Here is a 13209-nt window from a genome sequence, read left to right as displayed (position 1 = left end):
CGCTACTACCTGGACAGAACCAAAGGTAACAGAAAACTGACCAGCTCTTTGTAGCCTATGCAACAGGAAGGGAAGGAAAAGCAATTTCCAAACAGACAATCTCCAAATGGATAGGAAATTGCATAAGATTCTGTTACTCCTACCATGGAAAACCAATTCCACAGAACATAAGACCTCATTCTACAAGGGCTACAGCCACTACCACAGCTTTCTTAAGAGGAGTGGCAACCAAGGACATTATTGAGGCGGCTACTTGGACCTCTGTGCATACATTTGCCAAGCATTATAATTTACCTCTATATTCTAGATCCCGAGCAGGGTTTGCCACTGCTGTACTGCAAGGGATCCTGACAACACCATAATTTTTATTCCTCCTCCCCTAGTTTGGCTATGGTATTCTACCCATTTGTTATGACTGCAGATGCATCCATGAAGGACATAGTACAGTTTTGTACCTACCATAAATGTAGATGTCCGAACTGGATAGCATCTGCAGTCAGGATTACCCTCCCTCCTTCCCCTCTGTGGTACTCCTAGGGTATTTACCCTCCTAATAGCTAGCTGGGGGGGGGGGAGTCTCTTATGGTGTATTTGTTTGTATATATGTACATACATGTTTATTTTTGTGTTTGCCTTCTACTATTTTGGAAACATTGGCATTTATCCAAAATTTAGCTTTCCAAGAGGGCAATTGGCATCTGGGGCAAGAAACACTGAGGAAAATGGCGTCGGCTGATGCCTTTATACCCGAAGACCAGCAGAGATGACGTCGGGTGAAGTGCGACATCAGCCGAAGCCGGACCCAGACTTTGGAATCCGGCCGACCGAAGGGCTGCCTGACGACAGGACAACTCATTTGTTATGACTGCAGATGCTATCCAGTTCGGACATCTACATTTATGGTAGGTACAAAACTGTACTTTTCTCATCTTGATTGCTCCAAATTGGCCTCGACAGTTTTGGTATCCAACCTTAAAGCTCCTGTTCTCGGGGCCTCCTTGGATTCTCCCACTGAACCCTTCGCTTCTGTCCCAGCATCAGGGTCAGTTACTACATTCCAATCTCAAGACCCTTTGCCTGGCAGCTTGGCTCTTCAAAGGAATTTGATTTCCTCTAGTCTTCCCAAACAAGTTTTGGATGTTCTTTTGGAAGCTAGACGGCCTAGCACTAGGAAATCCTATGCCTCTAAATGGAAGAGGTTTTCTATTTGGATGCAGGACCGAGGCTCTGATCCTCAGGTTCCTGATCTCTCCTCTATTTTGCTTTACCTTCGAACTTTTATCTAAAGGACTTTCCTTTTCTTCCATTAAGATTCATGCTTCTGCTATCTCTGCATTTCAGTTCTGATCCTCCTGTTTTTCACATCCTTTGGTGAAGCAGTTCTTGAGAGGGCTAAAATTTGGCCTCCAAGGACCCCTCCTGTCCCTGCCTGGGATCTTAATTATGTTTTAGAAAAACTTACTTTGCCTCCTTTTGAGCCTGCTGCATCTTCAGATATTAAGTTTCTATCCTGGAAGACTGTTCTTTTGTTAGCATTGACCTCTGCCAGAAGGGTCTCAGAGTTGCAAGCTCTCATGGCTGTGGAACCATACCTTATTTTCCATCAGGACAGAGTATCCTTGAGGACCAATCCCACTTTCATGCCTAAGGTGATTTCGAAAGTGGCTTTAAATCAGACAATTCACCTTCCTACTTTCTTTCCAAATCCTCATAATAAAGGGGAAAGGATTTTGCATTCATTGGATGTGCACAGACAGTTACGATTTTACTTGGACAAGACTAAAGATTTCAGAAAGTCTAACCAATTGTTTGTTTCCTTTGCCTCCAGTTCTCTTGGAAAACCTATTTCTAAACAAACTATTTCCAAATGGATTGCTTATGGAATCAGATTTTGTTACACTCATCATGGGAAACAGTTTCCAGGGACCATTAGAAGTCATTCTACTAGAGCAGCTGCTACTTCTACAGCTTTCCTCAGAGGAGTCCCTACCAAGGATATCTTGGAAGCTGCCACTTGGAGTTCTGTGCATACTTTTTCCAAGCACTACAATCTCCCTTGTTTTCTAAGTCTAGGGCAGGCTTTGCCTCTGCTGTCTTGCAGGGTATTCTTGCCTCCCTTCTTCTATCTAAAGCCTCCTCCACTCTACACTGCTTTGGGATTCCACCCTACAGTTATGACTGCAACAGTGAAACACGAAGAACATAGTACAGTTGTGTACACCTACCATAAATGTAGATGTTCGAGTGTCTTCACTGTTGCAGTCGGGTTTCCTCCCTCCTATCCCTCTTTTCTCTTATTTGTGGTGTATTTGTGTTTCCTTGTTGGATTCATTTTTGATTTGTTGGGGATTTCTGACATCTAGGGCAAGAAAGGCTGGAGAAGATGGCGTCGGCTGAGGGCTATGTACCAAGGCGTACTGACGTCAGGATACTAGCTTATACAGCCGACGCCGGACCCAGACTTTGGGATTCTGGCCGACCTCGGGCTGCCTGCCGGCAGGAGCACCCTACAGTTATGACTGCAACAGTGAAGACACTCGAACATCTACATTTATGGTAGGTGTACACAACTGTACTATTCCTGATTGTGCTGAAAATAAGGATTTACAGGATTTAATGCATTCTGCTGAACAAGTTGGTAAACATACATTGCAGTATGGTTTTGATTCACTACAGGCATCTTGCAGCAGGGCTGTGGTAACTGGATCTGTATTTAGAAGGCATGCTTGGCTTAAGAAGCAATCCTTGCCAGATAATGTTAAAGCAAAATTACTGGATACTCCCTTAAGTCAGGACCACCTGTTTGGCGACGAGGCAGAAGTTGTTCTTAAAAAGATGGAGGAAAGAGCTAAATCTATGCAAACTGTTAAAGATTTTTTTACAAGTACAACCTCCAAGATTTAGTAGGCATTGGCCTTCTAAGAATTGGTCCTTTCCTGCCTCTTCCAGACCTTCAGTCCAAACCCAGATCCAGCAGAGCACCCAGGCTGCAGTCCCAGGGGACGCACAGGACTAAGCAGTGGAGGGCCTCCACTTCCAAGTCTGGGAGTAATAAAACTCCCCCTATGGTAAACTGTCTCAATGACTTATTTTTATAACTTCCAAGCACTTCTCAACTGACTGCCCCTTTGGGGGGAAAGATTGCACTTCATGCAAAGAACTTAGGGACTCATTACCCAGGACAAATGGGTTTTAAATATAGTGTCCCAAGGATACAGATTTCACTTCCACAAGTTACCAACTCCAAGCGGTTGGCCGGATCTACCTCCAAATCTGTGGGCAGAAGCACAAAAGCAAGTACTCTCTCTCTCTCTTAAGCATGGGGGTATTCAGTTGGTACCAGAAGAGGAAAAGGAACAAAGTTTCTACTCGAGATTTTTCCTGGTACCCAGAAAAGGCAGTTCATGGCGTATGGCATCCTATCCTGGACCTGTCTACTCTAAACACCTTTTTTGTGATTCCAAGAATCAAGATGCTGATTCTTCACCATTTGTTTCCTATGATAAGCAAAGATGCCTGGTTGGCAACATTCAGTTTAAAGGAAGCATACCTGCACGCCCCAGTCAGGGAATCTTGCAGAAGATACGTATGCTTCAAAGCGGGCTACATGCATTATCAGTTCTCTGCACTGCCCTTTGGCTTATCTACTGCGCCCAGGGTATTCACAAAATTCCTAGCTCCAGTCATTGCATTCTGCAGGCAAAGAAATATTCAAATATACCCATACGTGGACGATTGTCTAATTCAGGCAGAAAACCAGGACATACTTTTGAATCACCTGGCTTTTGTACAAAGGGTGCTAAATTGTCTGGGGTACACCACAAACGAAAATAAATCACACTTGGTACCCTGTCAAATTATATTCCTGGGAGCAAGCTTTAATACAACTTCCCAGATGGCTTGCCTCATACCAGAGAAACAGATTCACTTGACAACCTACTTCAAACAAGTGGCTACAAAAACCCCTGCTGTCTGCAAGACAAATACTGCAAGCCTTGGGGCTCATGGCCTCCTGGATTCTTCTAATTCCATATGCAATCTGCATATGGGGAAACTACAGTGGTATCCAAAATGCCTATGGTTTCAACATTCTCAGGGTCTAGAAGCAATGATTCCTATCTTTCCTTGCCTACACCTAGAGTTCCTCTGGTGGGCAGAGGCCTGCCACCAGAACAAGGGACTATCATTCACACTACCCCCTGCCGCCCAAACCCTAACAGACTCATCAGACTATGCATGGGGGGGGGGGGGCACACCTGGCAGGGAAGTGTATTCATGGCAAATGGAACCCAATTCAAATGCACCTTCACATCAGTCATAAAGAAATGTTAGCTGTACAGAATGCTTTGACAGCCTTCAAGGACCACATTCTTCCAGGACAATTAATGATAAAAATGGACAACACCACTGTTATGTGGTACATAAACAAGCAGGGGGCTACACATTCTTACCCCCTCTGCAGACTAGTCATGGCATTGTGGAACACAGCCTTGAGCTACCAAGTGCATCTACAAGCTCAATTCTGTCCAGGAAAACTAAATACACTGGCAGATGGGCTAAGCAGAAACCTCATGGACCCACATGAGTGACCACTGGAACCAAGGATTTTCAACATGTTGACAAGCAAATAGTAGGGGAGCCCAGATATAGACCTGTTTGCCTCCCCCCAGAACTATCAATTGGAAAAATTTTGCTCAAGGACTCCCCACAGACAGGCTTGGAAAGTGGATTCTCTGTCCTTCAGCTGGAAAAAAAAATATGCCTTTCCTCCTCTGCCTCTGCTCTTCAAAGTACTGCTTAAGATCAGCCAAGACAAACCAAGGATGGTTTTGATTGCACCAGACTGACCTCGCCAACACTGGTGCCCCCTCCTGTGCAGTGAGTCACTGTTGGCCCCATGGCACCTGCCACAGACTCCTACCCTGCTATTTCAGCAGGAGAACCAGATTCTGCACCCTCAGCTTCAAACACTGAACCTAGCAGCCTGGCTAATTACCTAAGCTCTCCATTACCATCCCTCAGTAAACCAGTGATCGATGTCATTTTAGAGGCAAGGAGGCCTAGTACTAGAAAATCTTATGCTGAAAAATGGAAAAGATTCTGTGTCTGGAATCAATCTCAAGGGATGAGCACAGCAGTGCCCAATTTACCTCAGATTTTACAATACTTAACTGAGATGCTTCACAAGGACCTGTCTTTTTCCTCAATAAAAATTCACGCCGCAGCCATTTCAGCTCATTATAACACAGAACCTCCCCTCTTCTCTCATCCACTACTCAAACAGTTCCTCAGAGGGACCAAAAATTTAAGACCACCCAGGAGAGCTCCAACTCCAGCCTGGGTCCTTAACTTTGTATTGGAACAAACTCACCCTTCCTTCTTTTGAGCCAGCTGCTACTGCAGATTTAAAATTCCTTTCTTGGAAAACAGCTTTCCTTTTAGTCATCACTTCAGCAAGAAGGGTATCTGAATTACAGACCCTTATGGCAGTGGAGCCTTTCATCATCTTTAATGCGGACAGGGACAGCACCATTCTGTGGTAAGTTTGAGATGGAACCACTCTGTATGTTTTTTGAAGGTAGGAGGAACTCCAGAGAGACACAGGGAGAACATGCAAACACCAAAAGCCATTAGCTGGAGGTCAGGATCAAACCTTGTCCTTTGTGCATGGGCGGCAAAGACTTTAACCATTATACCAGCTGGTCTCATATACACACACACATATGGCATGCATATCCTTGACAAGAGTAAAACAGACACGGCCTTCCTTAAATAGTTGTGGGTAGGGACTGGTGCAGGATATCAGTGCAGTGGTTACCCATAATGGGATGGTAACACAGGTGCTATCAGGATCACTAATGTGTGCCATGACCAGGACCAGCACACAGGAAATTTCTGGACACTGATTGACCACTGTGGAGTAGACTGCCAATATAGAGGTTTATCACTGAGATGGAGGAATTCCTGGTATCCCTCACTGGGGAAAGTTTAAGAACCCTCATTCCCAGTATTGACTTGGATGTGGGGCATGGACTAGAGACATTCACCTACATGTCTGTAGGGAATGTAGTAGATGAAAAGTAACATGCCATTCTTGTAGAAGAGTGTCTTGTAACTGTGAATGGTTTACTGAAGCACATATGCATATCTATCTTCTGGAGTCATCAGTGTTGCAGCACTGACAACTTCCACCACAAGGTATGTGTGTACCCATGGGCAATGTATATGACTGGCATTTAGCACTCTGTGCCACTGATCTAGCTTTGCCACAGATATGTTACTTGTATGCATCACAGTTCCCAGTGAGAGAGGATCCAGCACAGCAGGCCAGAACATAATATCAGCGAGATGCTCAAGTTAAGATGATTGTTACATATAGCTTCTTGCCCACTACGGTGGGCAGTCCATGAGTCCCCTTGATTCCATGTGAGGACAGAACATGTCTGCTAACATCCACATTGTATCTTTGTGATAGTGCCCCAGTTGTGGACATGATGGTATGTCATCTGGTGATGGAGTCTTCTTCAACACAGAAGTTAGAAATGCACAACATTGTAGATATTTGCTCCCATGGTGGTCACTAACACAAGCTGGCCATCTGCATCAGATGCTAGTGTTAACATTTTAGCAGGAGCTTCATTCCTGTGTACTGAAAAATGTTATTGTTGAGAATGTGTGATCTCACAGCTCACTTAGCTAATTTCATGCATATCTGAGTCATACTGCCATGTTTAAATTTGCCATTTGCATGCACTGGGGCACTTTTTAGCAGGTTGACACTCACTTGCATGTCATTTTGTGGTCATATGCATACAATGTATACTGCACTATTTTTCCGCTAGTACTGTCACTCTCTTTCTCTTGCTCCCTGAAGCACACCTTTCTTGTGTGTGTTGCAGCTCTGTTTTGCATAACATTCTGTGCATTTTGTTATTGAATACTCCCCACTCCATGGTGTTTTCAATAGTGGATGTTCATCGTGCATACAGCTGCAGTCATAACAGATGGGTTCTCCTGCCGTCAGGCGGGTCCTCGATCGGCCGAATTCCAAAGTCTAGGTCCGGCGTCGGTTGTCGTCGCTTCTTCCCTGACGTCAGTGCGACAGGGGTATAAAAGAACCAGCCGACGCCATTTTCTTCAGTCTTTCTTGCCGCGCGGTGCCCAAAGCAGAAGCAGTTCGCAAGTGCCGGTCGGCCAGCTCCTGAGATTACGAATATTTTTCAACCGAAGACTTCTAGAAAGCTAAGTACTCCGTTGGGGAAACTTTTCTTGCCTCAGACCGATGTCAGACAAAGTTAATAATTGCATTTCATGTGGGAAGCAAATACCGCATAAGGATTTCCATTCCCTCTGTATACCTTGCTTAGGCCCAGACCACGACTTCTCGGCCTGTCGTTTTTGTGCTACATTCAACAGATGCAGTATTAAGCGTCGGGCGGAGTTCAGCCAACACTATTTTGGCAAAAAGTTTAATTACAACATGTCATCGGATACGCCGACTCCAATTTTGAGTAAATGACGTAAAGATAAGGACCGACATACGAGGTCCGCGACTTCTACCGACACCACGCTAAAGCCGACTACATGTGCTCCGGTTCTCAGCGAGGCACCTACGCAGCCCCTGACTACCGATGACACTTCATTAGCGGTGTCTTCTGTGCCCAAGGTCGCAGGCTCTTCGGCCCACACCCCGACTAGAGATACCGAAGCCACTCTTGGCGGGGAAACTCAGAGTTCAGACAGGCCTGCCACCTCTCAAGGTGTCTTCAGGCCGCCTTCTTCTTTTTCCATTAAGGCTTACACTAAATCTAAAGCAGCCATGCATTCTAAAAGACAAGCTCCACAGGGCCCCTCTCAAGGCCCCATGCCTAAAAAGCAGATGCTCAAAATGGCTGAGGATTTGATTACTCTTATCAGGGGTTCTCAACCCCCCCCCGGACAAAAGGCCCAGAGTGGAGGAAGAATACCTTTCCTCGAACCAGGCCTCCATTACTTCAGAGCATTCTGAGGACCAGGAACATTCTTACTCCCCTTTCGAAGATTCTGATGCAGAGGAGTCCATTCCCTCTGTCTCCCCCCCCCCTGAGGATTACTCTTTTGGGGAAACATTGCATACCTTGAGGGAACACTTCCACTGGGAAGGCCAAGAGTACTCAGACTCCAAGAAAAGGCTCAGGGATTTCCTCTTGCTCCCTCAGCACAGGCCTCTGGCTATACCTCCTGTCTTAGACATATTAGATGACAGAAGTTAGAAATGCACAACATTGTAGATATTTGCTCCCATGGTGGTCACTAACACAAGTTGGCCATCTGCATCAGATGCTAGTCTTTAACATTTTAGCAGGAGCTTCATTCCTGTGTACTGAAAAATGTTATTGTTGAGAATGTGTGATCTCACAGCTCACTTAGCTAATTTCATGCATATCTGAGTCATACTGCCATGTTTAAATTTGCCATTTGCATCCACTGGGGCACTTTTTAGCATGTTGACACTCACTTGCATGTCATTTTGTGGTCATTTGCATACAATGTATACTGCACTATTTTTCCGCTAGTACTGTCACTGTCTTTCTCTTGCTCCCTGAAGCACACCTTTCTTGTGTGTGTTGCAGCTCTGTTTTGCATAACATTCTGTGCATTTTGTTATTGAATACTCCCCACTCCATGGTGTTTGCAATAGTGGTTTTCTTTTTGTGTCCCCTTGGGACATCATATTACCATCCTGGCCCCTAATACCCCATGTTTATGCCGAATATACCAGCTTGTCTTCTGTCCCTTCCTCATACTTGCTCTATTATTGTTGGGGCTGGTCATGAATACTAAGGGTGTCCTGAGGGGGGAGGGGGTCTTTACTAGCCCTACGTACTTCCCTGCCCCTCTTCCCATGTACCTTGCTTACAATTGAGGGTATCTCTCCTCTTTGAAGGGGTGAGTTATGAATTTCATCCCACCCAGAACAAGCACGCCCATCACTCCGTGCTGTTCTGTCGGTTGCCTAAGCTGCTAATTTCACCAGGGACAACTGGACTGTAGTTAGGGCTTTGTCCTTCTACACTTCTGGGCGATCCAGTGTTTGTAAAGGTGATCAAGTGCGTATAACACTGCTGTTTTTTAATCTCATTTTGTATTATATTGTTTTGTCACCCTAGATAGTGAACAGAATAGTAGTCACGTTCATCTTTAGCCCAGAAACTGATTAAGTAGTAGATCCAAAATCTCTTGTTTTTGTGTGCTATAAATGTGTCAGCATTAGAAAGTGACATTTGTCCCATGAGTGGTGAATTCAGAAAAACTTTATCATTTTAAATTTTAGGTCAGAATATTTGAAACTGACAAGTGTTGAGGTTTGCTGTGTTGATTGCAGACTTACAACTTTTTTTTTCAGTAGTTTAGGCATAGAACTGTAACATTCATTTTAAATAACTGTATACCATGAAAAAAGTGGAGAGATTGTTTGTAGAATGTAATTTGACAAGGGGAGACTGAAAACTAGTTTTGGGTGCAGAAAGCTTTGTACTTGGCTGAAACATTACAGTATCATCCTTATGATTTGGCAAATAACAGCTGAATTTCCATATTGGCAATGATTTGGCAAATAACAGCTAACTTTCCATATTGGCAATGATGGTTTGAAATCAGTCATTCGGGATGATTTTTAGATGGTGGAACCATGTGCATTCCAGCAGGGCACCATAGTCTCTCATGAATAGAAACAGGACAGAAACATTTTTGGATATAAAAAGAAGTGAAGGTGTTTATAAATGGATCTTTTTGTATCCAAATTGAGTATCCATCTGCCAGAGTTCTTTTCTTGTGATTTGCTTGGCAACAAGCAGTAACAAATACTTTCTCTATCATCATTCGGACCCATTTCTTTGTGCATTTCTATCAGTTTTTTCTAATAACAAAGGTACTACTGAAGTTAAAAAGCTAAAAATAAGATCTCATTCTAATAGCTTCTTATTGGTCAAGTGTGTGACAGGTCACTATTGTGACACAAATTTAATGACACAGTCCTTACCGTTTTCTGTCCACAAGTTAAGGTAACAGGAATGAAAAGTGTTGCATCTAAATGTCATAATTGTAAACCTCACAGCTTGGAAGATCTCTGGTTGCAGACTGCAATTATTTTTATATAGGTAAAACCAAAAGAAAGTTAAAGGTAAGAATAAGAGAACATATTTTTGCTATTAAAAAGAAGGATAACACCAATGGGTTAGCAAGGCATTCACTTTCTTGTGTGCAATTTAGAAAGTTCTAATTTCTAGTAATAGGAGGAGTGGATAAAAATAAATTTGTGGGGTCCTTTAATTCCTATCTGGAATATTTGGAGTTAAAATGGCAAGATGTCCTTCAAGGATGCATCTGCAGTCCTAACAAATGGGTTGTCCTGGCCTCAGGCAGCCCTTCGGTCGGCCGGATTCCAAAGTCTGGGTCTGGCCTCGGCTGATGTCGCACTTCACCCGACGTCATAGCTGCAGTTCAGTGGGTATAAAGGCATCAGCAGATGCCATTTTCCTCAGTCTTTCTTGCCGTGTGGCGCCCGAAGCAGAAGCTGTTCGCAAGTGCCGGTCGGTCAGAACCAGAGATTGCTACTACCGAAGACTTCTAAAAAGCTAAGTACCCCGTTGGGGACTCTTTCTTGCCTCAGCCGATGTCAGAAAAAGTGAATAACTGTTTAACTTGTGGGAAACAAATACCTCATAAAGATTTCCACTCTTACTGCCTACCTTGTTTAGGCCCAGACCACGACGTAGCAGCTTGTCTAGCCTGTGCTTCCTTCAACCGACGGACACTTAGACGTCGGTCGGAGTTTGCAGAGGAGTTTTTCGGCTCCACTTTTGCTTATATCATGCCGTCGGAGACTCCGACTTCTCATTTAGTTAAAAAGCGTAAGGAAAAGGACTGATACTCGCGGTCCACGGTTTTGGCCGAAACCGCGGTTAAGCCAACCGCGAGTGTCTCGGTTTCGGCTGAAACCGAGTCCTCGGTTCTTCCTTCGACCGAAAGCATTCCTCCTACTACGGAGGCCTCTTCCAGCATGGCTGAATCTGCTACGGAAAATTTACCTGCTCTTACAGTTTCTCAGGATTTATCAGATACTATCCCCTTAGATGTATCTTCTCCTGCACGTGGAGCTGCTAGGCCCCCTGCATCCATGTCAATTAAGGCTTTTGCCAGGGCCAAAGCAGCTAAATCAAGGCCATACCTGCTAAAACCCCCTCTCACAGGCCTAGCACTAATACTCAAATGCTTACTCTAGCAGAGGATCTCATTTCTTTGATCAGGGGAACCCAGTCTCACCCTGACAGGGCCTCGCACCCACCTCCAGAGAAGAGGCCTAGAGCAGAGCCCCCTGAGCCAGTTTCTTCAGATTACTCCTCTGATGATTCAGAAATTACTAATCCTCCAGAAGGCCCTTATTCTCCATATGAGGACTCTAAGAGGATTCCATACCTTCTGCCTCTCCTCCTGAGGAATTTTCTTTTGGAGAAACCTTGCATGCTATGAGGGAACAATTTCAATGGCAGGGCAAGGATTTTTCAGACTCTAGGAAAAGGCTTAGGACCTTTTTACATTTACCACAACATAGGCCTTTAGCTATTCCTCCAGTACTTACAGTTGTGGATGATGCATTTAATGATGCTTGTACTGCCCCTGACTCTCTGCCTCCGGCCCCTGCTAAGCCCGACAGATACTACAGGGTTCCGGACACACATTATCATTTGTATAAGGCTCCTATAGCAGATCCAGAAACTATTTCACAGGGCCCCAAAGCTGTAGCAGCTGCCTCTGCCAAAAACCCCCTCCCCTCTGAAAGAGAATCTAGGGCATTGGAGAGATGGGGTAAAAAAGTTTATACTTCTGTTACTCTTTCGGCTAGGGCCTTAAACTGTCAATTCCTCATGATTCAGTATCAGGAATTTCTGTTAGATCAGCTCACTAAAAAACTGTCCTCGCCTGAGCCTTTAGACCGTAAGTCCCTTCAGGATTTGGTGCATAATACTCAGCAGGTCAGTAATCACTCCTTAAAATGCGGCTATGATGCACTGGAGGCTTCCTTTAGATCAGCTATGACTGGTACAGTGATCAGAAGGCATGCATGGCTAAAAGAGCAATCCTTACCAGACCATGTAAAGTCAAAGTTTCTAGATGCTCCCATGGAAAAGAACAGTTTGTTTGGTTCCCCTGCACAGCAAGTGTTGAAAAAGGTGGAAGAAAAAGCTAAATCTGTCCAGACAGTCAAGGATTTCTTACAGGTCCAGCCTCCGAGATTTAGTAGGAACTGGCCTTCCAAGAATTGGTCCTTTCCAGAAACCACCAGAGCACAGAGAAGCAGAAATAGACGCCCTAGAGGCAGAGGTCAATCCAGAGGTGCCTACAGGGGACGTCAGTGGCAACCTAACAGCCAGAGAAGTACTGCCACAGATCCAGCCACTACCACTTCCACAGGACAATCACAGTGACTTGGTTTTAAAACCGCCTACCAGGGAACAACTGGGAGCACCCTTAGGTGGAAAGCTAGCCTTATTTTCAGTAAATTGGCATTACATTACAGGAGACAAATGGATTTTGCAGACAATAGACAAAGGCTACAGGTTTCACTTCCATACTCTTCCAAGGAAGAGAGGAATGCCAAACCTACCTCCAAACCAAAGGACAAACGCTCTACAGCAAATAGACCATTTACTAAGGATGAGAGCTATAGAAAAGGTACCGGCTATGGAACAAGGACAAGGATTTTATTCAAGGCTTTTCCTGGTACCAAGAAAGGAAAACCAATGGAGACCTATCCTCGATCTGTCCGCTCTAAACACATATCTCATTGTTCCAAAATTCAAGATGCTGACCCTACAGCAACTTCTTCCCATGCTGGGCAGGGAGTCTTGGCTGGTGACTCTGGATCTCAAGGAGGCATACCTGCACGTCCCCATTCGACCAAATTGCAGAAGATACCTCAGATTTCTTGCAGGATCAGAGCATTATCAATTCTCAGCATTGCCTTTTGGCTTATCTACTGTGCCCAGAGTATTCACGAAATGCCTGGCATCAGTAATTGCTCATTGCAGGCTTCAGGGAATTCAAATTTATCCATACCTGGACGACTGCCTGTTACAAGCGGACAGCAAGGACAAATTGACAAAAGATTTGAACAAGGTTATTCACCTGCTGCAAGCCCTGGGATACACAGTCAACACAAAAAAGTCA

At 44.6% G+C, this 13209-nt stretch overlaps 1 protein-coding gene across 8 annotated transcripts in view; it reads left to right on the top strand.

The window, feature by feature from the left end:
• Positions 1-13209, top strand: part of SCAI (suppressor of cancer cell invasion) — a 2763600-nt gene that overhangs the window by 536494 nt on the left and 2213897 nt on the right. The window lies entirely within an intron of this gene.

This window comes from Protopterus annectens, chromosome 16.part0 (assembly GCF_019279795.1).
Source record: "Protopterus annectens isolate FY-2018-M chromosome 16.part0, PAN1.0, whole genome shotgun sequence".
NCBI lineage: Eukaryota > Metazoa > Chordata > Ceratodontiformes > Protopteridae > Protopterus > Protopterus annectens.
This window is presented reverse-complemented; position numbering and strand designations above follow the sequence as displayed.